The 25,332-nt window shown below is 43.5% G+C and overlaps 1 protein-coding gene across 1 annotated transcript in view; it reads left to right on the top strand.

The window, feature by feature from the left end:
• RNF2 (ring finger protein 2) overlaps window positions 1-25,332 on the top strand; it is a 111,480-nt gene that overhangs the window by 3,590 nt on the left and 82,558 nt on the right. The window lies entirely within an intron of this gene.

Here is a 25,332-nt window from a genome sequence, read left to right as displayed (position 1 = left end):
ACCCTGACACTGTCCCATCTGAACACACACTGATGATCTCATCTGCCACATTCCTCTCGGGGGACACAGTAGCACTGTCTCTTCTGGATAGGCACTTCTGAATCTCTCTGCACCCTCACTGTTGCATACAACTCATTAGACCCATTGACATGCTCCTTTGACATACACAGTTAAATGCCCTCATGAGCTGCATTACTGCGTGCCCCGCCCACCTCCCCCTTTGGACATGCTGTCATTGTTTATTCTGTGCACTTAGTTTTGATGTTCACTTCAGCACATCCAATCCACCAATGCCACAGAAAGAGTGAAATAGACCCTCAAGCAGCTCAGAAACAAATGGCACTTACAGGCAACCAGCACAAATCAAAGGTAATTCAAAGCCTGTTTGTGTGGCAGGTTAGCCTTATAACTAAGCAGCAGAAGAACAACGGTGGTCATGTCCCTAGCGGTGCTCTTCATTAAGGTAGCTGCCCCTTTCTGACCCCACATACCCCTCTCTATACATACCAAGATATGTGCTCTGCATCATCCTTCTCTTTGCTTCTCATTAATTATCTTCCATAGTGTTGTAGAAATCAGCAATTTAGCTCTCTTTAACAGAAATCCAGTGCTTAATTTGAGCCAGTTGTTGCAGGTAGGCCCTTGGCACTCATTTTTGGGGACCAGCATTATTTTCTCTCAGACTATGATCTAATGGGGGAAAAATAGAGAAAAACTAAGAGGGAACGAGGAATTGAATAAAAGACTGAAAACAGCTAGAAAGGAAAAAGGCAGGATTGAGAAATGACCTGCAAGAGTGAGATAAATGGACCGGGATTGTCTTGGTGTGGATGAAAGAGGGATGAGGAATCAAGACTACACAGCCCTGTTATTCAGCACCCTGACATTGATGGCACTGGCTACGGGCTTCTTTGCAAGTGTGGGCTCCAGAACTTATTGTTTTACAAATTAAGCACTGCAGAAATCCTGGTAATGCCTTGCTTCTTCCACTATAACCTTCCTCAAGGTCCCTGTTCATTCTTCTATTCCATATTGTTAGGTCTAGCATTACAGACCTCATGTATATACTTCTTTGTGGGCTCACAGCCTGGCCACTGGTTTAATTTGTCTGTTTAGGTGTCCTTTAAAAATCCTTGCTTGCTAGTGGTAAATCTTTGATCTTGTCTCTCCTTTTTGTCTTTCGTTTCCTCCCACTTGGAGCATTTCCCTAGAACGATATCCTTGCTTTTGGGGGACTATTTTACTTATTTGTTTCCTGTTTCTCTCATCCCTCATGCCACGTCTCACACCTCTTCCCATGTGCTACATGCCCGCCCCCACCTATCCCCACGCTGCTGTTTGTTTAGTCCATAAAATTCACATTCATCCCTCTGTTGTCTTCCTCTCCCTGCGGCTCCTTGTCTTTTCACAGGTCACAGAATTCAAATACCGTTTAACTGAATTCCCGAACATTTAGTTATTTTTTCCTTTAAAATGCACTAAGCACACAAATAGCACGATTTTAAGGGACTGCATGTCCCATTGAGCCAAGCGCTTTCTCACCACGTTGATGTCACTAATATCCCAGCTGTGCATGTAGGCGTTTTCAATGAGCCCTGGCGTTATTGTTGAGGCCAGGTTAATGGTGTATGGATATCCTGTCAGCTGGTTGCTGCCGGACGTGCACCTACAAAGCCTCAGACTTTCCTAGCGCCGCAGTGGCCTTCTCCAGAGATGTTCCTTTCACAGAAAGATGTAGGACAGATATGTGGATTCTACTGGGATTATGCTCTTGAGTTTTCCTCTTGAAGATAATCTCATTTTGGCCAGAAGATGCTAACAAACATTCTGCCCACACCTAAGATGTAGATGCAGCCTTCTCCGCTTTGTTTCAGTTCTTATTGTTTTCCAGTCTGCACATCAGACAATAATGAGACCATCAAAACATATGCATGAGATATACTTGCGTTGATGAAGATCTAATCGGCTGTCGGCCAAACCAATTGGCGCCTTTTCTTACTAAGTGAGCCAGCGAAATTGCCACCTGTGTGGTGGATATGGGAGCACCGGCATATCAAATATGTGCATGGTACTGAGCCTTCCAATAAAGAAGTTTCCAATCTCACCACTGAGAGGCGCAGTTCTTAGGTTTGATAAAGATCGACCCGATTGACCAGTAGTAACAGTCGCTTGAAATATTACTGATGTCACTAAATGAACTAATTGGTGTTTTTGAAAAAATTGTAATTTTATTGGGCAAGAGATATAATCGCCATGGAATAAAGAGCGCATGCCAGCCTTCAGAACGCCAGTCTGGAGGATTCGTGCAGCACATCGGGAGAGATGGCATTTTCATTGTTTTTTTTTTTCTTTTCTGAATTGTGTGACCTTGCTCTTCTTTTATAAATAAATACATAAGTAATTAGTGAGAGCCAGGGTGGTGTTTCATTATGAAACATTAGATGTTTTGCTGTTTTATGTACTCATTTGAGTTATAGTGGCTGCATGTTTAAATTTTGCGAAAGGTGGCATCCTTTATTTGTCTTTAAAGGTTTATTTGCCAACCAGAGTAGTTTATCCTAAGTCCCTCACAGGTTTTAGTGTTCAGTAGCATTCTGGTACTTAACGTTTTAGAAGATACAAAGAGGCTCAAATACCAAATATAATTGTTCTCATTAAGCTTATTAAGGGCTTGATAAATCCTATGTTCAAATACAATTTAAGATGAAATTCTGTTAAGGAGACTGTATTTAAAACCATTAAGTCAGCTGGTTGAGTGAATGCAATATGTTGTTTTTCATAGTGAGACGGTAATTTTCCAGACACACAGTTTTCTACCGAAGTTGATTTCCGATGTTCATGCTAAATAAGCAGTTGATCTTCTTGGTTCGTTTTCCAAGCTGTCGTCTTTTGCTTTGCAGTCTTTGCGTCCCTGATGTGAAACATTGCTTTGCAATTATGTGGATTGACTTTGCATTTAGCTTTGGTTCTGCTCCAAAACTACGGCTTGGAGTGCGCTTCCTTTTTAGATGCATTGTAAAACACACAATTGCCATCACATACATCCACTCCACTCCAAAACACACAAGTAAAAAACATTTACATTACAACGCCAATAGCTCTAACTCTAAAAAATGCAAGACTTATTGGATTGCAAATGCTTGTTTTAAACTTGTATTCGTGATTATCCTAACTTAGCAATAGTCCTACATACGGTTTCACACATTCCTTGTAAAAATCATCATAGACTGTCAAAATGTCAGTATTTTGTTTTAAAAAAAGACAGACTGGCTGGCATCGATTCATTATTCAAAAAAGGCATAATTCACAATTGTTTAAAACATGTCATAAACCTTGAGTGAGAACTTGACATAGCTAACAAAATATAAAAGAAATATAGTTGCAGTTGCTGATGTATTCAGTCTCAGGATTTAAGATGCACTTTTTTAGTCCAAGATTGTAAACTGTATGTACATAAGAGGACATAAATACAGATTTAAGAGCGTCCAGACGCAATGCAATGTTTATTACCAGTTTATTAATATGGGAATATTAATTCCAATTTCCTTGTGCGAGCCACTTTTGATTAAATCAGTGAATGCTCATTAACTGAAGAAAATTAAATTTCCAGCTACTGTGTGGTCGCCAGTCGGGATAAACCTAGGCCTTGTATGTAAATACTCACAGAAATCATAAACCATTAGGTTATTCTGTTTGCAGTATGTCCAAAAATGATTTCTTGTTTAATCAACATCATCAATAGTTACTTAAAAGTAAAATCTTCTTTCAGATCTGGTTTAGTGGAGAGTATTTTTGTTTGGTACTTGTATAATAAATGCCTTTCTAAATTACTTTGTTTTGGACCTTGGCCGATTTCTTCAACCTATTAAAATAGTAAAACGTCTCAAGTCTTTGTAGTAACTTGAGTGCAGTGTAAGCTTTGGTGGAGGAAAGAGTGAGAAGGGGAGTTAAAGTTAACCTAATTGATTATATAGCTCAAAATTGCCCATTAGTTGCAATGGTAGCAAAACAACCCGGGCACACAACAATGTACATTTTCAATCAGATGCTCCCACCTCTCGCATTGGAGATAAACTTTTGGTCTGTTTCTGTCTGCATGAGTTTCTGCCGTCTGTTTCAATTGAGCTCAGAGCTGTGTGGAAGGGTGTCATTATTTTTCCAAATTAAGCTAGGCCTTTGTAATGTGCTCTAGTACTGTCTTCTTCCCACAAATGAAGGATCTAATGAGGAATATAGTCAAAGAAAATTACCTTTTTCTGGACAGCTATTTGGCGTATCGTCACTCTAACAGTACTTAAAAACTATCCATAGCATCCCTCCTTTAGGATTAATCTTTAATGCTCATTTGTTTGAAAAACTCGGAGTTTCCTAGTTTTGGATGTACTTGCTGAGAGTTGGCCTACTTTAAAAAAAAAAAAAAAATGAGGATGCCCTCTTCTATTTTGTTTTCCTTCAACACGTTTTATTCCACCATAATATCTCTTCCACCATAATATCTCATCCCATTTGGATCCTTCCACCGTCGCTCTCTTGTGCATCTATGCTGATTAGTCTTGCTTACTTACAAACTTGTAATCGACATGCTCCGTATATGGCAATTGTCATTTCTTCATAAAATTGTTCAAAATCGAAGAGTATTGTCCAGTGAATCAACCTCGCTGACCTTTTTGAAAGTTTAAACATTTTTATTGGTTTTAAAAACATGGCTTGAAATTGAGATCTAGAGATGCTGGGTGCTTCCCACTGGACCAGTTTGCTCCGGACAATCACCAGCACTCTTCCATTCAATGTATTGTATCACTGCTGAGAAGTGCTGGTGCTTTTCCCCAGTTTTTTTTGCCCCAGGGTTGTACATATAGATCGTTTTCTGTGGTTTTAGGAAAATAGCCATTTTTATATCATTCTACACTTTAGGGAAGCACTCGTTGGTTCTCGTATCTCCTTACAGATCCAGCGTGCTATTAAAACTCTGACAAAGACAATCCTCTTTTATCTTTTGTTGGCACAATATTTGTGTAACTGTTCCCTACAACCGGAAACAAGAATGGACAGGCTGAAATAAATATTTTGCCTTTCACACGACTGAGTGCCAGATTTGAGATCAGTTAAAATACCTCCTCCTTACCAGGTCATGTCTTTTGCTTTCGATCAAAACTCACTGAACATCGGCAACTCCTGGAAGACACCAAAGTGTTATCCGCATCATTGCTATTTATTTTGTTTGGTATCTGCTAACGTAGTGCCATTCTTACTTTGTGACTTGAAAGCTCACCAGTAACTCGATGCAGCTGGGTTGTGTATGAAAAATAATTTAAAATCATACATCTTGTTCACAAAAGTCTTGAATCCACTGCACCTTCGTACCTTTATCAGAAAATGTTACCCCATGATAAGCCTTTTGTTGGCTTAAAATAGGACTCCTTATCCACTCGAAATATCCTACGTATGCTTGTTGACCATGAACCATATAATCCGGTGGCATATGGCCTTTGCCTTTTATTCTCACCATTTTTTTTGTAGTGAGTATTTAGTTGGTCTTATTGATTTACTCGTCCTTCTTAGAACGTGTCTTGGAGCAACCAGTTTTACCCATCTTTGACATATTCCTTCCACTGAGCTAATAACCAATTCTAATATCCTCTTACCTGTCAAGTTCTTCTTTATAGGAACAATAAAATGGGGGTAGTGGTGGCTTTTGAGTTAGCTCAACTATTTGTTTAAATAGACGGTCCAGTATGACTGCAATAATGTATGTGGAAACAAAGACTGTCAAAATGGGGTAAGAGGGGAGATACTTTGTAGTTATGACGGGATGTTCATCCTTGTTCAGACAATTCTTGATTGTTACAGTGCTAATCCTCATATAAAAGATATATTAAAACAAGCATTGGCATAGCCAATCGGTCTCGCCTTTGGGACCTTATAAGTGTTTAGCTATGCAACAGTTGATGTTGTTGCACCAAGGATATTGTGCTGGATAACTAAACACTTATAAGGTCCCAAAGGCGAGACCTTTTGGCTATGTCAATGCTTGGTTTTTCTTTCATACATTTCCCAGTCTGCAGTCTATTGGTGTCCTGGCTGCGGCTGCGCCACGATCCACCAAATCTGGAGATATTATCTGCATGATAAGCAGGGGTGCCATTTATAGGGACATATTCTATAGAAACTGTAAGCGTAACATACACACAAAAAACATTTCTGAGTAGGGCCCTAAATTAGGAATGCGTGGCACAACTAAACATTTCCTCTCGGGCGAAAATTAAGTGGGATGCATCAAGTGTGAGACAGAGGACTTGATAACAATAGGGTCAGTAATCCTGTTTCCGATTCAAACTCCACCTTTCATCCAAAACAAAATTACAATGTGGATGAAAGACCCGGTAGAAAATGTCGCACATGGTAGAATGGGGAATAACATTTGCTATTGGTACTTTATTTCACTTTCCATGGCGTAAAGCCTGGAAGGAGGCGCAATTTGTGTTCTGCTAGTTTGGGGACTAACACACTGACGCTTATTAGTGGGTGCGGAATTTGCACCATTATATTGCAGCCCCAGGAGGTGATATGTGGCTGTGAACAGATGCTTCACGTCCTTACAGCAGGAAGCTGATTTCTGCACCATTCATGCGACAAAACAAATATGTGCCTCATGATCCCCGAGCTGCTCAAAGTGATTGCTCTGTAACAAAACCCTCAAGGCTATTAAAAGTACAGCGAGACTATGGGACACGAGTTCTTTGGAATTAGAGCTCAATTATGTGCTTTTCCTAAATACTTCCTGTTACAGCAGTTTGTCATTGACGTACTTAATTAGGCATTTAACAATATTTTCCAGATGCTCCCATTTGGCTGGACACATGTTTCTTATATCTGCATTAACTCGGTCAAGTTGTGAAGCTATGAAAAAAACATAGCCTTGTGCAACACTGCGAGCCCACTGTAAAAAAAAAAAAAAAGCAACTTGCACGAAGGGTGCAGCAACCTGATGTAGGTTGTACGGAATATTGACTATGAGCTATCCTGCCACCGTAATAACATCGGGCCTGATTACGGGTTTGTCGGCTGGGATGAGTTTGGCAGTGCTAGACATTTTACAGAGCTTTGTCTCTGTTACAAGTGTGGAAGCTCTAATCAAACACTGCATTCTAACAAGCACCTTGATAAAACACACGCATGCACTACTTTAAATGAATATGAATTTTCGCTTAATAGTAAACCAACTTCTACATATTTATGGATATTGAGTAATATCAGGAGACGGCATGTCCAGATTAACCAGTGTTATTAATTACCCTGTAGATTGTATATGGTTTACGTATGGAGTAATCCGTTGCAAAGTAACTAGGTTGTCAAGCAAGCAAAAGGTCATAGAAGAAATTCCGACTAATTCTGGAGAAGCCGTTTCAGAGAGGTGTAAAATGAAATTAGCGCGGACGTAAATACTGAACAACAGACATACATAGTGGTGACTGGGCAGATACCGAGGAGTTAGACTTTACAAAGTGCCACTATATCGTAAAATAAACAGATGAATAAAAGTACAGTGCTTTCCCCCCCCCCCCCCCCCCCCCCCCCCCGAGACAATGCATGCTCATGGGACACAATGCTATCAGGAAGAGACTTCTTATCCGCTTCCTTCAGAAAAATAAAGCGAGAGATAGCGAGAGCCCGGGAGTGGTGCGTGCGTGCGCAGTCTGCTCTGTTTCGAAGCACTGCACTCGTGCTTGTGGCGCGCTCCCACAAGCTAGATGCCGCCACAAGCACGAGTGTGTGCTTCCTAAAAGAGCTGAACGACGGCAAAAGGTCCTCCTACGCAGCGCATGCGCGCTGCGTAGGCGAGACCTAAAAAAACCAGTCAGTTTAGCTCTTAGGGCGAAAACTCAGAGGGGAGTATCTTCTGAAATAAGCTGGATGGAAAAAAGTCCAGTGGACCTGAGCAAGATATGAGGCTTGTGATGGGAATCAAGGAGAAAAAAGGGGGGGACCGAACAGGGCTTTGGAAAGACACTAAAGTGAACGTGGAGACATACAGGGAAACGGCTCTATCAATACATTTGCTTTTGTGACATTTTCTGCTTGTGCAATATGAATTGCAAAGCTGTAAGGATAGGGGGAAGAGGACTTCACTGCAACCTCTGCATGCATGTTTGTAAAGGTCTTTTTTAAGGCCTTGTTATGACCAATCACATTTGAAAATGTTAAGATGAGTGTTTTAGATCATTTTTTTTAAAGAACAGCTATTACCACTGAAGATTTGAGGTATTGCAAGGAGGGCCGGATATGGTGTGCTCTTTGAATCGAGTATTCTCATACTATATAAACTTTTCACCCATTACGTGGTTACTTCCCACTTAAACCTCACTTATTAAAAGACCTGCCTTCATTAAACTCTCTTTTCAATGTGCTCTCACTTCCACTGTCCACTTTTTGTTTTAGTATGCCTGCCTGCCATCTCTTTCCAACTGGATTTTTCTTTCTGGTTAACCAAACATTACTTTTGTATTTGTTATTTCTCACACAATCGCCTCCAGCTAATTTGTCAATGTTGATTGTGTTTACCCTGAAATCAAATTTAAAGTCATAAGTTGGTAAATTGAGACGCATTTACTGCAAAGTGTATTCATCTATGTATGATGGCCTAACTCAAGACCCAGTAAATGTAGCGCAGGATTAATGTTCCCCCTCCATGTTTTCTTGCAGACGTTACCTTGCCTAGCCTAAGCAGTTTTCCTTTGCACTACAATGTAGTTCTTCTGGGGAAGAGTTCAGGTATGAGCCCTGCTGGAGAGGAAAGGATGAATCCAAACTAGATTTCAGTTTTCGTGCTTTGGCAGCTGTCTCTGCTGACCTGCTAAGCACCAAGTTAACCCTACTTGGTGTATATAGCTCATCATATCTATATACTTTTATATTCTGTGACATCTCCCTTTTTATCTGTGTTTGGAGCTGTGGAATTTGCAGAGACCGCATTTGGGAAGTCTTCACATCCCTCTTGGAATATGCATTCCTTTGAACCAGTTTTTCCTTGCTGCTGCTTCAGCTTGGTAGAGGGAGCTAGACAATATTTGCTTTACTGTGGTTGAACGAGGTTTGGATTTGGAACGTGACATTCCTTTTGGTTGACATTAGCATTCTGACAATGCCCCCAGTTTGAGATAAGTATCAGCCCCCTTGACAGACGATGTTGGGACACCATGAGATGTGGGTCTTACTGTTTGGTACCCAAGGGTAACTTATCCTGAGCACTGGGCTCTGTGTTGGAACAACTGGTTTTGGAGACTTGTTGGAGTTGTAATGGGTCTCCTTGAACACTGAAAGACCGGTGTTCTGAACAGTGGACATTAACTTGATGAAAACATTGATTTTGGTTGGTGGGAATCCCAGCTCAACAGTGAGTGTAGGCATACTTGATAAATTGGAACATACTAGTATCTCCTTTCAATTGATTGGACCGGATAAACAAATTCAGCATTAGACAATGGAACCTGAGAACTCATAATCCTGCGGCAAGGATAACGCTGTGCTGTCCTTTAAACCCATGAGACATGAATGATGACTTATTGAGTTTATACTGCAAAACTGTTTTGGTTGTATGTCGTCCATGGAAGGTGCTAGAAAATGCTGGATTGGTTGGTTAAATGAGAAATAACTAAATAGCAACATAGGCTGTAAAGTTAAAGTTCTACCAGCATGGGTTTTCCTCCAAAGTAATAAGTGTCGAATCTTCACATATAGACCATTAAATTGTCCCTTTCTCCTAAAAAAGACGAAAATGAAATCTGCGGATAATACATTTAATATTTCTGTTGGACCGTAAAGAAACCTGTTTAGATTAAATTGAAAATTGATATATTCATAGCCTAAATTGCAGTAAAGTTTTGATTTTGACAAATTACAATGAATTTTGACAGAAGGCTTCATGCACTCATGTATTAGTTCCAAATTCTAGAAAAGAAACATTTTTGTATTTGCTCATAACTTTTTGATTTCTGACAATCTGAGTAGATTTCCAGATAACTGTGAAAGATGTACAAAGATAAAATTAAAATAGACAATTGAATTACAATTTATACCTACTTTTACTGTTGGGTGCTTTCTTGAAATACACAGTAATTACAGCCGACTAATATAGCAAATAAGAAGCTTCATATAAAATTTAATTTGAAGGGTGCTGTAGATCGCAAATAACATATCCATGTATTTTATAGCATCACTGAGTGTAATTTAGTTAACTTCTTCCTATAACGTAGAAGGTCCTTAAGTTGTTTAATAAAAAAAACTTTCATACCCTTTCCATGTTTTCTTAATATAAATGCACTGCAGTTAAATGTACTTGATAATGTTGAACTCTGTTGCTTCAAAATGTTGCAGCATTTTAACTATAGCATAGTACGACTAGTTTACAGTCTGTAGCATGGGCAAGGGATGTCGCAAATTGCTTAAGTTAAGACACCTTGTGAAATCTTCAATATGAAATATTTTTCTCCAGAACCCTTCATGATCAAGCATTTTATTTTACTCCCTTTGTACTCTAAAACCTCTTCATGAAAAATCCATTCGCGATGGGGGCTTTGTTCTTTTTTTTATCTCCAAAATAGCGTCTGTGGATTATTATGTAAAATTTAGGGTGTCATCACGTTGTGAGAGCGACATGCTGGTGGAACATTATCAATCATTTTGAAAAGCATTGTTTAAACCCGACATACTGTAAAGACTAGAGACGTGCACAGTGCAGAAAAATTGGTTGTGGATTGTTTTGTTAATTTCACCTGCACCAGCTTACCTCTGTTAATAAATGGCTATTATTTATTGAATAACAGCTCTGACTGAATTGTTTGTTGTTAGATTACTATGTCCTACTGTATCGGAGTTTGACAATGTACTATCCCTACTAGAGTAAGCCTTGGTTGCTGAGCTTATTTCCCTTTGGGCAGTCAAGAGTACAAACAGAGTGCGTTACACTCGTGGTATAAACAGAACTCAATCTACATACCTCCTAGTAACCATTAATTGCCTTTCTTTCGCTATTCTCTCCAGACATAGAGACAAGCATTTGCAATGCAATAGGTCTCACATTTGCAAGAGTGTGAGCTATTGGAATTGTAAATGACAATGCTTTTTATTTATGCGTTTGAAAACCTGCAAGCTGTGCGTAAACATGCACTTTGTACTACTAGTCCTTGCTTACGAGAAGCAAGGCTGGCAGTCTTTTTTTGCCAGCCTTGCTTCACGTAAGCAAGGACTATATAGGTCTGTAAGAGAATCTGCCAACAGAGAATGATGACAGGAGCTATGGGGTCCACTTCCAGCAGGTCTGTAAGAGAGAACCTCCTACCCCAGATAGGGCATGATGCCAAGAGCCATGGGGTCCAAGTGGTAGCTTTCAGAGGCTAGGTTGGCTTTGGTGCTGCAGGCATGACAATGTTTGTTGGCGCACCCCAAAGACCTCTGTCGCTACGGATTCCCTTCCCTACCACCCTTTAACAGCGCCCCTCAAGTTTCCAAAACCTCTCTCTCACATGCATTTCTTTTGTTTTATAGCAACACTCATGCCAGTGTAGGGTGTCAGAGCACTTTAGACCTCACATACAATCACTACACAGAGACAATGAATCATACATGTGTAAATCAGTGTATAGGAAAGGTTACATAAGACAGACGACTACAAGGTGTAGGAGTCACATGTCATCCATACTGGTAGGCAGTATATTTTAAGAGTGCTTGGTCTGAAGAAGAACAAACTCAGGATTTAAAAACAGAACACCATAGTTGGGGGTTCTCTTTAATAATAATAATCAATTTTTACCCAAATTAACCCTTTTTGTGACAGTAGGATAATGAAAGGCTGGATAAGAAAACAATGTTCTAACCTATATCTTGCAGTGTGCATGGTGCCCTTTGATGACAGGTCATAGGTCACTGTGTTATATTAGGATTTTAACTTATAAACTCAAGTAACAAAAGGATCTCTGTGACAAACGCAGTAACACACTGAACTATTTACTTGATATGCACCTCTGTGATCTGCATGGTACACGTTCTTTGCAGCAGGCATATTAACCCTCTGCGCGACCTTATGAGAAATCAAAACTTCCATTAGACAATACTCCGATCTCTCTCCACCATGAATATTAATCACAGCATTATATTGACATTGTTACTGTTGCCTGGAAATTGTTGGAGGCCAAGAATCTGCAGCAGGTGCTTTTACATCCACAATATATTGTGGCAACATGGCTTCCCCCACTCTAAGTCAGCGCCCGGTGGAGTTGCACCGTTGGAACCACCCTAGTGCCGACCCTGGAGTCAGAAGTCTACCTGGATACACACAGCATAAGTGAAGCACACAATCTGTGGCCGATTGGGGGTGGGAGGGGCACTGACAGAAGTAGTGAACCGCAGACACAAACACACAACCCCCCTACAATCCCTGTGCGACGGATAGCGCTGCTAGCATCACCAAACACCCTCTCCAGGAGCTAGCTTATTGCCAGGGGCCCTCTGGAGCAGCCCTCACCCCACTTGGGTCCTTGACCCCACACCCAACCCTGGCCGTCTCTCAAGACAAACTGGGGATTCGCCTGACACCCTACTTCTAGCGGCCCCTTGTACACCTTACAAACATTCTTTAACAGACCCGGTCTGTGGTTGGTCTGTAGAAAGACCAGGCCGTCGTAGGCTCTCCGCTCAATCAGCCAGTGACCCCCTGAGTCGATGAGACTGAGAGGCCCGCTTGTGCCAGTGACGGCAAGCGGCACCACCACCCCACTGCACGACACAGTGCCCAGCACTGGTGCCACCCAGGCACCCACACTGCCGACAGCCTGGGTCCACCAGCCTCATACTCTACCAGGAACCGGAGGCCACTTGTACAGCGCCAAGTGCGAGGGGAGCCAGCTAGCGCTGCCGGTGCTTTTAACCAGCAAACTGTTACTTTTCTTACTGACTGATTTTGGCAGTATAAAAAGCTGAACTGGCCCCGCCGAGATCCTCCCTTCTAGATCATTAAGAGACATGCACAGTTTCTCAAGTATGTACATGCACCACTCACATTCGCAAGTATGCACACATGCCAATACACTGAGTACCACCTGTGCGCACACACATTTTGACGTGCACACACACAGATCATTAGCCGCCCGCAGTGCACATACACAATACTGAGGCAGCATTCTTTGCACGCCCACTCTTCAGAGGTCAAGGGGAGTATACTCTGTGTCCTCGTTTGTGTGCACACGTTCTAAGGAAAAGCATAAAAAAGGTCATCGAGCATTGTTGCGAAAGTGCATTCCGCAATGCACGCACATTCACAAGTGCGCGTGCGTATCCCTGGATGGCTAAATGTGTGGATGTCTCTGTGGTTGGATGGGTGGCTATCTGACAGTGGATGGATGAATTCATGAACGTGCGACAGTGGGTGTGGAAGGATGAATGGATGGATTTATAGATGAATGTGTGTCAGTGGGTGGGTGGGTGGTTAGAAGGGTGGATGAATGAATGTGTGTGTGTGTGTGTGGATGGATTGTCGGGCGGACTGGTTCGGTTCAGGTTCACCCGCATCACTCTGCACGCACTCAGTGCCATTTAGGATATATGGTTCAAACGGGTATGAATGTTGATTCCCCAGCTAGTCCCTCGCTGTGATTTTTCTACTGACGCCTATTCCTTCCGTTGCGTGTTCACTGTAAGTCTTCTCCGAACCCCCCTGATGCTGGTGAGTCTTGGAATTTCCTGCACGCGTGGGTCCTACATTTGTAGGGCGCTGGCCCCAGACATTCCGAAGGGGTGTTATCTCTTCATGGCTCTTTGTCGGGGCCATTACAGCTCGCGGGTTCCAATCTTGTGCTAATATCACCACTTTCACACGACTCCTGGAAAGAATGAGCCGATTTCAGCGCTTCGCTTCCGCGTGGTTTCTCGCGTGAGCAGGCGCCTGCGCCTAGTACCGGCAGCCAAACGGGCTTTCTGCGTGAGGGTGCAAAACCGTAAGGAGAGAAGTTTTGTTGGGAGGAGGGGATGTGAAACCAAAGGATGTACAGAGGAGGAAGAGGGGCTCGAGCGTTAGGCCAGGACACAAAGCTGTTTCCCGTCCAGGCGCGTACACATCTCCTGTCTGAGATGATCTGGAGCCGACGGAGCCGTACACATGCATATCACCTGTCCGGGCGCGCACATGTCCTGTCACCCTTCCGGAGACGCCATACGCGTGAACATTGCCTGTCCAGGCGCGCACATGTCCTGTCCCCCTTCGGCCAAGAAACCGACAACAATAGATCTCGCCAAGGCGAGCGGAGCGCATGCTCTGCGTCACTAGGCGAGACCTAAAAAAGCAACACAGAGGATTCTTTGAAATCAAACTCTCTTGTTCCCATACTGTACTTTGATCGTGCACACCAGGGGTCCCATTCGAGCACAAATAAGAATGCTGATCTGTACCAGAAAGCGTGGTGGTACCGTGTCCTTGATCTTGAACCTTGCCTGGGGAAGGTTTATTGTACTTAAATTCAGCTGGCTGTGACCAAGCCAAAGCCAAAATCAGTCAATGTAAGAAGTCTATTTCCATGTGTCAAGCACTTTATTTTAGGGATTGATGAAATGTGCAACGAAGATTTCTTACCACCTAATTTTTAACATTTTCCTCTGGTTTTATCATTTAATTTGCAGAAAATGTTCACAGCTTTTGTAACTGAGCCTGATATTTCAAGTGGATAAAAAAATGTAGGAACATCAGAAGGGAACGTGGCATAATTGAAGTCAAGGAAGCTTAGCAGCACTGACAACCTTTAGCATCGAAAAGCAACACTATTGGCACTAAGGTGCTCCTGAAGTTTAATTAGCATTTTAACAGCACCTCATCTGAGTTTCAGGCTGGCCTGCGTAGTGAGTAGATGCAAGAATTTGACTTTGCTCATATCACTTAGTCACCTAATGGAGGCTTTCTCATATCAGCTATATCTGAATGCAGCAAGCATGTGTGTGCTGTTTTTAGACATGCAAAAGGGGGCATGAGAAAAAGGTGTGCACGTTTCATATTCTCTATTCTTAAGGTTCAGAAAGGCTGCTGAAAAATGTGTGCAGTGGCAGATATATGTGAGGGGAGTCTGAAACCTTGACTTCAAGACTCTCAGATTCTAACTGAAGAGCGTTTTTCACAAAGGGGACAGACTCTAGAAAACAAGCTGAATGAAATCTATAAACAAGCAGGAATGTTGTAAATAAATGTGGCGAGTACAGTTTAGTACTGGTTTAAAATCTTACGATTATTCACCATTGTTTCTACACCTTTTACCTCTTTTCCCAGCACATACTTGAACATAGTTCTGTAGATTTTCGTTAAGGTTTTGGCAGATTTGCCCCGTCTCTTCTTATCCCAATTAAGATTAGCAAAAGGATAGTCTTCCAGATCGATGTTGAATTAATTTAGAACTGGGAATAGTCTCCTAAGATTTAAGATGTAAACTCTTTTTTAAATTAAATTCAGACAGCCTTTTCATCTCCTCTGACATCCTCCCTGCTGGTGTGGTTTTTAGGTCACTGTATGGAGATAACTATTCATGGCAACATGTTTCTGCCTTTTGTTAGCCTAATTGTCTAAGGCATTGATCAGGGCTGTGTCTGTGTCCTCCTACACTGCAAAAAGTCGTTGCAAATTATCCATAGATGAAATAGACTGGTAGGACCTACCTCTCAATGAAATCTTTACGTAGAAATAACCTAGTTGTACTGCGCCAATTGCTGCATGGTCTGTTTGGTGAGGGTCTCTCCTGTTATCACACTTTCGCCAAGGTTGAGAGCCCACTGTGATCGTACCGTGCCTATAGGTACTCTGCAGCGACTTTATGCAGTGTAGTGACACATAGACACAGCCCTGATGAATGCCTTAGACCACTAGGCTAACAGAAGGCAGAAACATGTTGGCATGCCGAAAAGCCAGGTCTTGAGGCTGCTAACGTGTGTCAAGAACAAAGAGTTGGGCAATCTATGAATTTGTAAAAAGTCTGCATGGGGCATAAGGATGCCATCCGCAATCAGCGAACCGACTGACGTTACCCCGGCCTGGTTCCAGGAAGCTAGTCTGCGGGCAGTTAATGTGCCTGTGGGGGTAGGCAGGCCAGAGTGAAATTTTCGGGGCGTAAGACGCCTGAGTGTTGGAATATTTTAGTGCCATTTTCCAATAGGGCAGAGCTATGTGTAGCAAGATTGAATCCTCATGTAATGCTGAGGACTCAGGACATTGCATTCTATGTAACCTTCTCTGCCGCAGGTGTGTGGTTGTGTATCCGATTTCAAACAATTTATCTCCTGCCAGCCAGTATGATAACCATTGCAGCGGCACAGCTATGAAATAGCCTTTAAAATCAGAAGCCCCCATTTATCCATTGGACGCCGGCAGAAGCTAACTCTACGACGCGCTTTCCCCCTTATGAGGTTAATCAGCATGGTGTTCACAAGTTTAAATACCAAGGCCGGAACTACCATCGGGAGATTCACAAAATGATACAATAAATGTGGTAACATCACCATTTTTGCCAATGCCAGCCTGCCTGCAATTGATATAGGTAACGTGACCCAGAAGGTTACCCGAGACCTCAGTGAATTAATCGCACGTACAAGGTTATCTTCAAGTAGATCTTGTGTTTCCCAGTATATCTGAATCCCTATGTAACGGAAGGTGTTAGGCTCAGTTTTTCGTTGTAACTCACCAAATTGGAAAGTGGGCGCTGTGAAAATATTAAAGGAGTATCATCCCCTGGACTTAGGGGCATTATTTTGCAGCCCTGACAGAGCAATTTGGCCAGTTCCACTTTACTCATGAAATGAAATGCAGTATTTGATAAAGCGCTCAGCTACTCAAGCTAGAATGTCCTGGCGCATAAACGGCAGCGATGGAAGGTGTGGAAGAAGCCCATTAATGGTTAAAGAGCCATGTTTTTAAATTCTTTCTAAAAGAAAGTAAATTTGTGTCAAGCCTCAGGAACTCTGGCAAACTGTTCCAAAGTTTGGCACCCAAAAATCCAAAGGATCTACCGCCAGTGCGAACAAGGGGAATTTTGGGTACAATGGCCAGATTGGCGTTAGAGGATCACAAAGGTCTAGAAGTAAGGTAGTGGTTTACTCTACCTTGTGAAAAGCTTTTAAGAAAATGGTCATGGCTTTAAAGTCAATTCGCTCTTTAATACGAAGCCAGTGAAGGGATTTCGGAATCTGGGTCATCCTAGCTCTAGATCTCACGATGGCTTTAGCTGCCGCATTTTGAACCACCTGGAGGCGCTGGGTCAAGGATTTAGAAAGAGCAAGGTACAGGCAGTTGACATAATCGATTTTAGAAGTCACAAGATCCTGCACAACAATCCTTCTAAACTCTTAACGGCAGGAGCGCAAAAATATTTTTTAGCATACAGAGTATGCTAAAGCACACGCCGGAGAGCTGTTGGATCTGAGAACGCATCAACAATGTTTTGTCTATAACATCCAGTGATCTCTGAGATCCAGGACCTTATTATCAGCGTTTAAGGATACGGAATGCACAACTCGATCCATTGGGATCCCATCATGAACCATTATGTGGCGGATATGTTGTGAGAGTGGCTCCACCGCCAACAGGAAAATGAGCAGGGACAGGGGGCAGCTCTGTCGGGTACCATAGAATATCTGATAGGATTGGGAAAAATGTTGCCGGCTTCGGCTAAGGGTAAGGAATTTAATAATTTTACCCATTAAAGACCTACCAGGGGATAACATGATGGCCAAGGCTGCAAGCATATAATCCCAGTCCAAAGTGTCAAAGGCCTGCCGGATATCTAAAGAGAGGCATCTGGTATATGGGTGATTATTATGGGGCGCATCCATTATCCCAAACAGACGCTGTATATTTAAAGAAGTGTTGAGGCGAGGCATGAAACTACTTTGATCTGTATGTCGTGGGAGTAATCGGCGGGCCAGAATTTTAAATTAGAATTTTATATTCGGTATTAAGGATCGATAGTGGTCTATAGGAGGTCAACAGGGATGTCACTAGTGCTCCCAAGTGGTAGGGGGTAACGCTTCCTCCGCAAGAGACACATTATAACATTTTCAAGTTGCGGCACCACTTGTGTAGCAAAGGTGGAAAAAAATTCTAACAGGAGGCCGTCTGAGCCGTCCTTTTGTTACGAGCTGGGCTGAGAATCTTGTTACACAATCGGTCATTGCACTGGGATTGCAGAATATTCAGGACTCCAGGGACGTAAAAACCATGGTGTCCCATCACAGACTGGACTCAAAGGAGGTTTTTGGAGTTGGTGTATCTGCAGGGCTTGGTATGTGAGTGTTTATATTGTTCACATTGTGGGAGAAGAGCTAGGCAAAGGTCTTTAGTAAGGTTTATAAAGGGCCCAATGTTGACAATGTCCTTGGAGTCTTTACGTGTGTCTTCAAAAACTCATATTTGTATCAGTTGACACCAGTTCACCTGAGGATGTTGCGTTGAGATCAGTCTTCTAAATCAATCCATGTACCCATGTGCTTAGTGGCAGAAACTATGTACTCTTGTCAGTTGTACTGTCCCTTATTATCTCGATGTTGTACCTTAGGATGGAATAAACAGTGCCAGGGTATCTTTCTTCTTCCTTATCCACTTGCTCCTATCCAGAATCAATCAGCTTTTTCATTACTTGATTTGAAGTCCACCTGGTGTCATCCATATCTTTTTGTTTCAACTTGTACCTTGGGCAAAATCTTCTTTCTGTGGTGTTCATTTGATTTAATTATTATTATTATTATTTGGAGTTTTATATCGCGCACGGTTACCCTTGAGCATTCCAGCGCCATTCGAAGACCAACCGAGGCTAACACGTGACACGCTATTCTGGGAAGAGATGAGTTTTTAGAAGTTTGCGGAAACGCCGAGTGCTAGTCTCAGCCTGCAAAACAAGTGGAAGCGCGTTCCACGCGGAGGCCGTGTTCACCGAGAACCTTCTCCCTCCAGTACGGGCTCGTCTTACTCTAGGAGACTGGAGGAGGAATTTATGATCCGAACGGAGGGCCCTTGCTGCTTTATAGGGTTGAATCATGTTCCTCAGATTGCCGGACCCTTCCCCTGCAGACTCTTCTGTGCCATGCAGAGTGCTTTGAAGGTTACTCTTTCACGCACCGGAAGCCAGTGAAGCGCCTTTAGTGCCGGTTTGGCGGACTGCCTTCTGGGAACGTTTGTCAGCAGTCTGGCCGCAGCATTTTGCACCTGCTGCAACTTCTTAAACGTAGATTCCGGCGCGCCCAGAAAGATTGCATTGCTGTAATCCAGCCTTGAGATGATGAGCCCCTGTATAAGCAATTTACGGGAGGTATCTGGGAGGAGTGACAGAATCTTGCGGGCTGACCGGAGCATACCAAAACATACACCAGCGGTCTTCTTGGCGTGTGTTCTAAATGTCAGATCCTGCTCCAGCCACACCCCCAGGCTCTTGATCTCTTTCTTCGGGCTGGGAGGAACCCCCATGCAGTCAGGCCAACTACTGGGAGACAGAGCAAAAGACGTATGGCCTAAGATCATGAGCTCCGTCTTTGAGCCATTCAATTTAAGGGATGAAGTCGTCATCCACCTAAACACTTCCTCCAAACAGGAATGAAGTACCGCAGGTTGCTTCTCTAATTGGGAGAGCCCAACAACCAACTGCGTGTCATCCGCGTAGCTGATGATGTTAAAGCCGAACTGAGACACCACATCCTCCAGGGGGGCCATATATACATTAAATAAAGTAGGGCTCAGCGACGAGCCCTGGGGGACCCCACACTGGAGGGCAAAGGAGGGCGACTTCACACTTCCTTCCCACACTTCGAATGACCGTCCTCCTAAGAAGGAGGCAAGCCATCTCAGAGCCAATCCTGTGACGCCCAGCCCTTCCAACCGTTGGAGTAATACCTGGTGGTTTACGGTATCAAAAGCAGCACTCAGGTCCAGGAGGATCACTGCCACTGACCCTCCTGAATCCAGAATGCACCTGGCTTCTTCCACCACGGCCAGAAGGGCAGTGTCGGTACCCTGACCAGGGCGGAATCCCGTCTGGGAATCCCGTAGCCGGCCATTGGTCTCCAAGAAATTAGATAGCTGGTGGTTAACCAATCTTTCCGCAATCTTGCTTACACCCGGGAGCAGCGATATCGGCCTAAAATTAGCCAGATCCGAGGGGTCAAGGCTCGGCTTCTTCAGGAGGGCCTTGACGACCGCTCCTTTCCATCCCGATGGCACCACTCCCTGTGACAGAGACAGATTAATCAGCTCGGTCACTGGGGCCACAATGGTCGGTGCAGCCTGTTTTAAAAATCGCATCGGGACAGGGTCTTTCGGGGAGCCACTCTTTAATTTCCCAAGTACACTTCGTACATCTTCCGCCGTCACAGGGCCGAACAGATCCAACTCCGGTGTACCTGCCCTATGCTGAGTAGTTGGCACTGCCACTGCGGTTAACTGGGGGAGTGAACGAAGGATGGTCTCAATTTTGGAACTGAAATAAGTAGCCAGCTCCAGACATTTCCCTTGGGCATTATCGTAAATCACCGGTGGATCGGGGGTTTTGAGCAACTCCTTCATTACTTTGAAGGACTCTCTCGAGGAACAGGTGGCTTTGCAGATTCTTTCGTCAAAGTACTTGATCTTAGCCTCCCTTATCGCGTTCTTATACGATCTCATTGCTAGGCGATACTCGTTCCTACTTGTTATCCCCCAGTCCTTCCTCCACACCCGTTCTGACCTTTTGCAGCTCTTTCTCAGTGCCCTTAACTCAGGAGAGTACCAAGGGGCCGAGCCCGCTCTCTTCTCCCTGATGAGCATCTTTTTTTTAGGAAGAATGGCGTCTAAGGAACTGCTCAACCAGTTCTCCAAGCTGGCGTCCGCCTCCTCCGGGTCAGACCCCCCCTTGGGGGCAAGTTGACTCCAAGTGGGCAGTCCATTTATCCATGGGGAGCCTCGACCAAGCTCTGTCTATCCTGAATGTCCTAGGTGTGGAAGCATCCCAGCCCACAGGAGACCAGCTAGCTAAAACTAGGCAATGGTCTGACCAAGGTAGAGCAAGGGGAGGGAGGGCGGATAGTTGCTCCATATTGGAAAAAATAGGATCGAGCAGGTGACCCTTCCCATGGGTCGCACCTGAATTGATTCTTTCCATATGTATAGCACTCATGCCAGATTGCAGGTCACTAGCCGACAGGTCCGTTACGTCTTCAAAATGAAGGTTCAAGTCTCCTAACACGATAAAGTGGCGTAGGTTTACAGTCATTTGCCATTTTGTGTTAGTTGCAAGACATGTGAGGCACATTGCAATCCAAAGTAATGCTCTATATCATAATTAGGGTTCTAAAGTATAGATCGCTTTCCTACCAGACGGTCCTCTTCCTCAGTATAAAGTAATGTTCAAACGCATCTTGTCTGGTTGAATGCCTCACTGTGATTATTAGACTCTAGCCTCCTTGCCCTTTGGTTGTTCCAGTGGTGTGATTGTCAGTCTCCATGACCTCTGGCTCTTGATTCCCCCAGTTATCAATGAAGATGGGACATAGTGGTCATTGTTAATATTGCTTAAGAATTCAGCAGTGATTAAGCAATGCATTATAGGTGACCTCACCTCGCTATTACTGCAGTTTAGGACAGATGTTGCACTTCAAATTTGTTTGACTAATCAGCTCTTACCAGAGTTTACAAATTCAGAGTTCCAGGGTGTGTAGACTGCGGCCTTCAGCTGGAATGAAAATACTCAAACCACTCCAAGATGGCTGTCTTGTTGTAGTCTGACTCAAGTGGCAGTCCTTCTGAATTATATAAGAGTGGAACTCGCTGTCCGGTAAAACTGTCAGGATATGCCGGCAGCTTCAGAGAAGCCACTCCTCTCTGGACTACCACATGAAACATACCACATGGTCACAGAGGGGGGACTGAGCGGCACAGTGAACTCCATCCAGCTCTCCACTCCCAGTCCTGGCGCAGTGGAACTCCAGCAGGTCTACCACTGCCCTGTTGCATGTGTCTGAAATAGCAGCAAAACCAGCAGAAGGATAGAAAGTGATCAAGCTCACTAAATACTCGCTACTGGCATATTGACTGCCATTTAAAGCTCAGAGAATGGCATATGCCGCAGGCAAATACAGTTACACTGCCCAGAGAGTTGGTGGAGGTAACATGAGGCTGCAACCAGCTTAACCAAGTCACCCACCAGCCTTGTCTTGTTGGACATCTGTGCTGTAGTGACAAAAGCCAGCAGAGACCAGAGTAAATAAGGGAACAAGATTTCAAGCCATGAAAGAGATCGCATTCCCGGCTATTTTCTGTGACCTACAACATTTTTACGTACCTTATTAGGTCTCGCCCGGCGTTGGAGCTCGCATGTGCTTCTCGCCTACGAGAGCTATAGTAAACAAGATTTAGAAAGGGACTTGAAGTCCCGCCCCTCTTTCCGATTGGCTTGCGTCATCCGTTATGGTAAACGGTGGCACGTGATTGGATATCGGGCTTTGTTGTTACCGCCCTTTCGCCTTTTGGGACGGCCCATGGCGACTGGCCCACGCCATCTTTGTTTCTGAAGCTTGTTTTAACAGTTATTATTAAGGTGCTCGAAACTTAAGGAACAATCACCCAGTCCCCACTTGAGGGCAGCTATATATGTATATAAATCGCCGTCCTCATTGAATTACTGATGAAATTATGCCCAGCACACTCCTTATTGTAAAAAGTTTTTTAAAAATCCAGTCCAATTCTTAAAAGGCAATGCACATAAATCCACATCCGATGTTGTAAAACATCCTTTATTGTTTTCATAATTCTATTCATACAATTGCTAGGGTGAGTGAGTGGCGGCAACTCCAAAGCTCCCACGGCACATTTTACTACTTGCTCTGCTGCGGCCAGCAATCCATGCATCAAGCGAGCAGAAGTTCACCAACTCCTTGCTCGTCTCACATGACCCACCGCGCAGGTAATTTCCTAACAGTAAATTACGTCGATTCACGTTTCGTGTTAACTTGTCGGCCTTTCATATATAATGTGATCTGTGTCACTGGTATTTCAGTCTACCAGCGGTCAAAGCCGTCTGTAATATTTTAATTTGTTTTGCAAAATTTTATTTACTGAAATAGATCTCTTCAAAAAAAGATACAATATAGGGTTCTGGCGTCAATCGCCCGAGGAGAGGGTGTGGCTTAATGGCTAGAGCGGCCGAAGCTGGGGAACCATGTTCGAGTCTGGCGGTAGGCTCTGATTCTGGGCAAATCACTTAGTCTCCCTGGGCCTAAAAATAATGTGTCCCTCTGTACACATTGATAAATTCAAATATTGCCTACAATCTAAAAAACGTAAATACTGCCAACATAAACGTGTTCTCAAGATGTAGCTCCTGGTTAAAAATCCTGTATACCCAGAGTTGCTGCTAATCGTGAAACAGGAAAATAGTTCACAGATAGCTACCGCATGTATCTTCAAGGTACTGTCAACATGGCTCGGCTCCAGATAACATAATCAGGGCTGACGAGTGGCCTCGTCACACCGGTTTGAAAGTGGATTACTGGTCTGGATGAGGCAAAGAGAAAAAAAATACAATCAAAACACCAGCGAGTAGCAGGCGAGAATGAACCTGGCACAGCATGGTGTCGCGGCAGAAACACTGTATTAAACATGGTAATCGAGTCCCACAGCTCACTCAACAAGCATTGAAAATGCAGTAGGTCTCGCCTTTGATTAAGTTAAAGCCATTCGGTTTGCTAATGGTATTGTATAGCAAAGCAAATGGCTTTAACTTAATCAAAGGCGAGACCTATTGCATTTTTAATGCTTGTTCGTATGAAGTTCGTAGGTTTTAGAGCCCCTCTTGAATCTTTGCAGTATTTGTGAAATAATCCGCTTGAGATTGATTTTTCCAGTGTGACTTTTAGAGCAGTGGAAACGAAAATGTGGTTGTGGCCTGCTGCAAGTCGACTAGATAGTACATGTAATAATTTGTTGTCATTGTGTATACGAATGTTTGAGCTTGAAGAGAAGGTGTGTTTTAGTGCAGGTGGATGCTCTTCTGGTAGTGCTACATTCCAGATTCCTCAATAAAGCAGGGTCCTCATCCTTTCAGCATTGGCATGCTTCTTCTTGAGACGATTGCTTGATAATTGACATCACAGTTCCTGGAGTACTTTTATTTATGGCTAGAAGACACCATGCATTGGCAGTCGAACTGGATAGTTCTCTGTTATTTTATATTGAAGAGTTTTGTAAAGCGCTACACGTCACCTCGGGCATTTCAGAGTGATGGAACAATCGGAGAAACGAAAAATCTGAAAACATGAAAAGCCTAGCCCTATGCGAAAATATGATATTTTTCAGTAGCTTCTGAGATTATGAAATAAAGAATGTTTGAGAAATGTGGGCTCTGAATTAAAGATAACAAGCATCTATTTAGAGTCGATGGCTACAGTGAAGTTCACCCAGGCAGCTACCTGTCTTTTTTTAATATTTCCAGTTGTCTGTTTAAAATTATATTTTATAGAGGCTTTTGGAAAAATATTGCTGGCAGTCTATAAGGGATCCCAAACCTCTAAACAAACACATCCACTCAGACACACAGAGGCACTCAAAACGCAGATGCGACCTACACCTACCACCACCCCCTCCTACACCACCACCCTGCCACCCCCACTACTCTAACCACCACACTGCCCTACCCACCACCTTTACCATTACCACACCACCCTACCATCACCCTAACCACCAACACCATAACCACCACCACCAACGTACCCACCACCCTGCTATCATCCCCCTCCCCTCCACCACCACCTTCCTCACCATCATCCTACCCAGCCTTCCACCACCCTACCTAATAAACTAATCAGCCTACAGCAACCGCCCTACCCTTACCAACGCAACCCTATCACCGTCTTAACCATCACCACCATAACCACGTCCGCCCTAACCAAACCCACCACTCTGCTCACCTTCACCCTCACCACCACAGTCATCACAACCTTCCTCACCACCCTACCCTGCCCACCCTACCTACCACCACTTTACTCAACATGGCTCTCAATTGCTGTAGAAGCTCTTGTTTTCATAGAAAGTTGTGGCCTAAATTTGCATTTGTTTACACTCAAATAACCTGTATTCACCTGAAACTATGCATCTGGTATCTAGTGAAGCTAAGTCATATCAAAGATTCAGAAATATTCACATGTCATCGATCGACCAGTCAGCCTATTCTATGGAACTCAGTATGTGAAGGTTGATAAGGAACTCCATGGTAGGATGTTGCAGTGAACCCTAGTGCAAGTGCTCTCTGGGCATAGGAGAGAGACCTAATGCCATCGGCACCACTTTGGGGA

This window comes from Triturus cristatus, chromosome 4_2, assembly GCF_964204655.1.
Source record: "Triturus cristatus chromosome 4_2, aTriCri1.1, whole genome shotgun sequence".
NCBI classification, from domain to species: Eukaryota; Metazoa; Chordata; class Amphibia; order Caudata; family Salamandridae; genus Triturus; species Triturus cristatus.
Note: the sequence above shows the minus strand (reverse complement) of the source record. Positions and strands in the feature narration are given on the sequence as shown.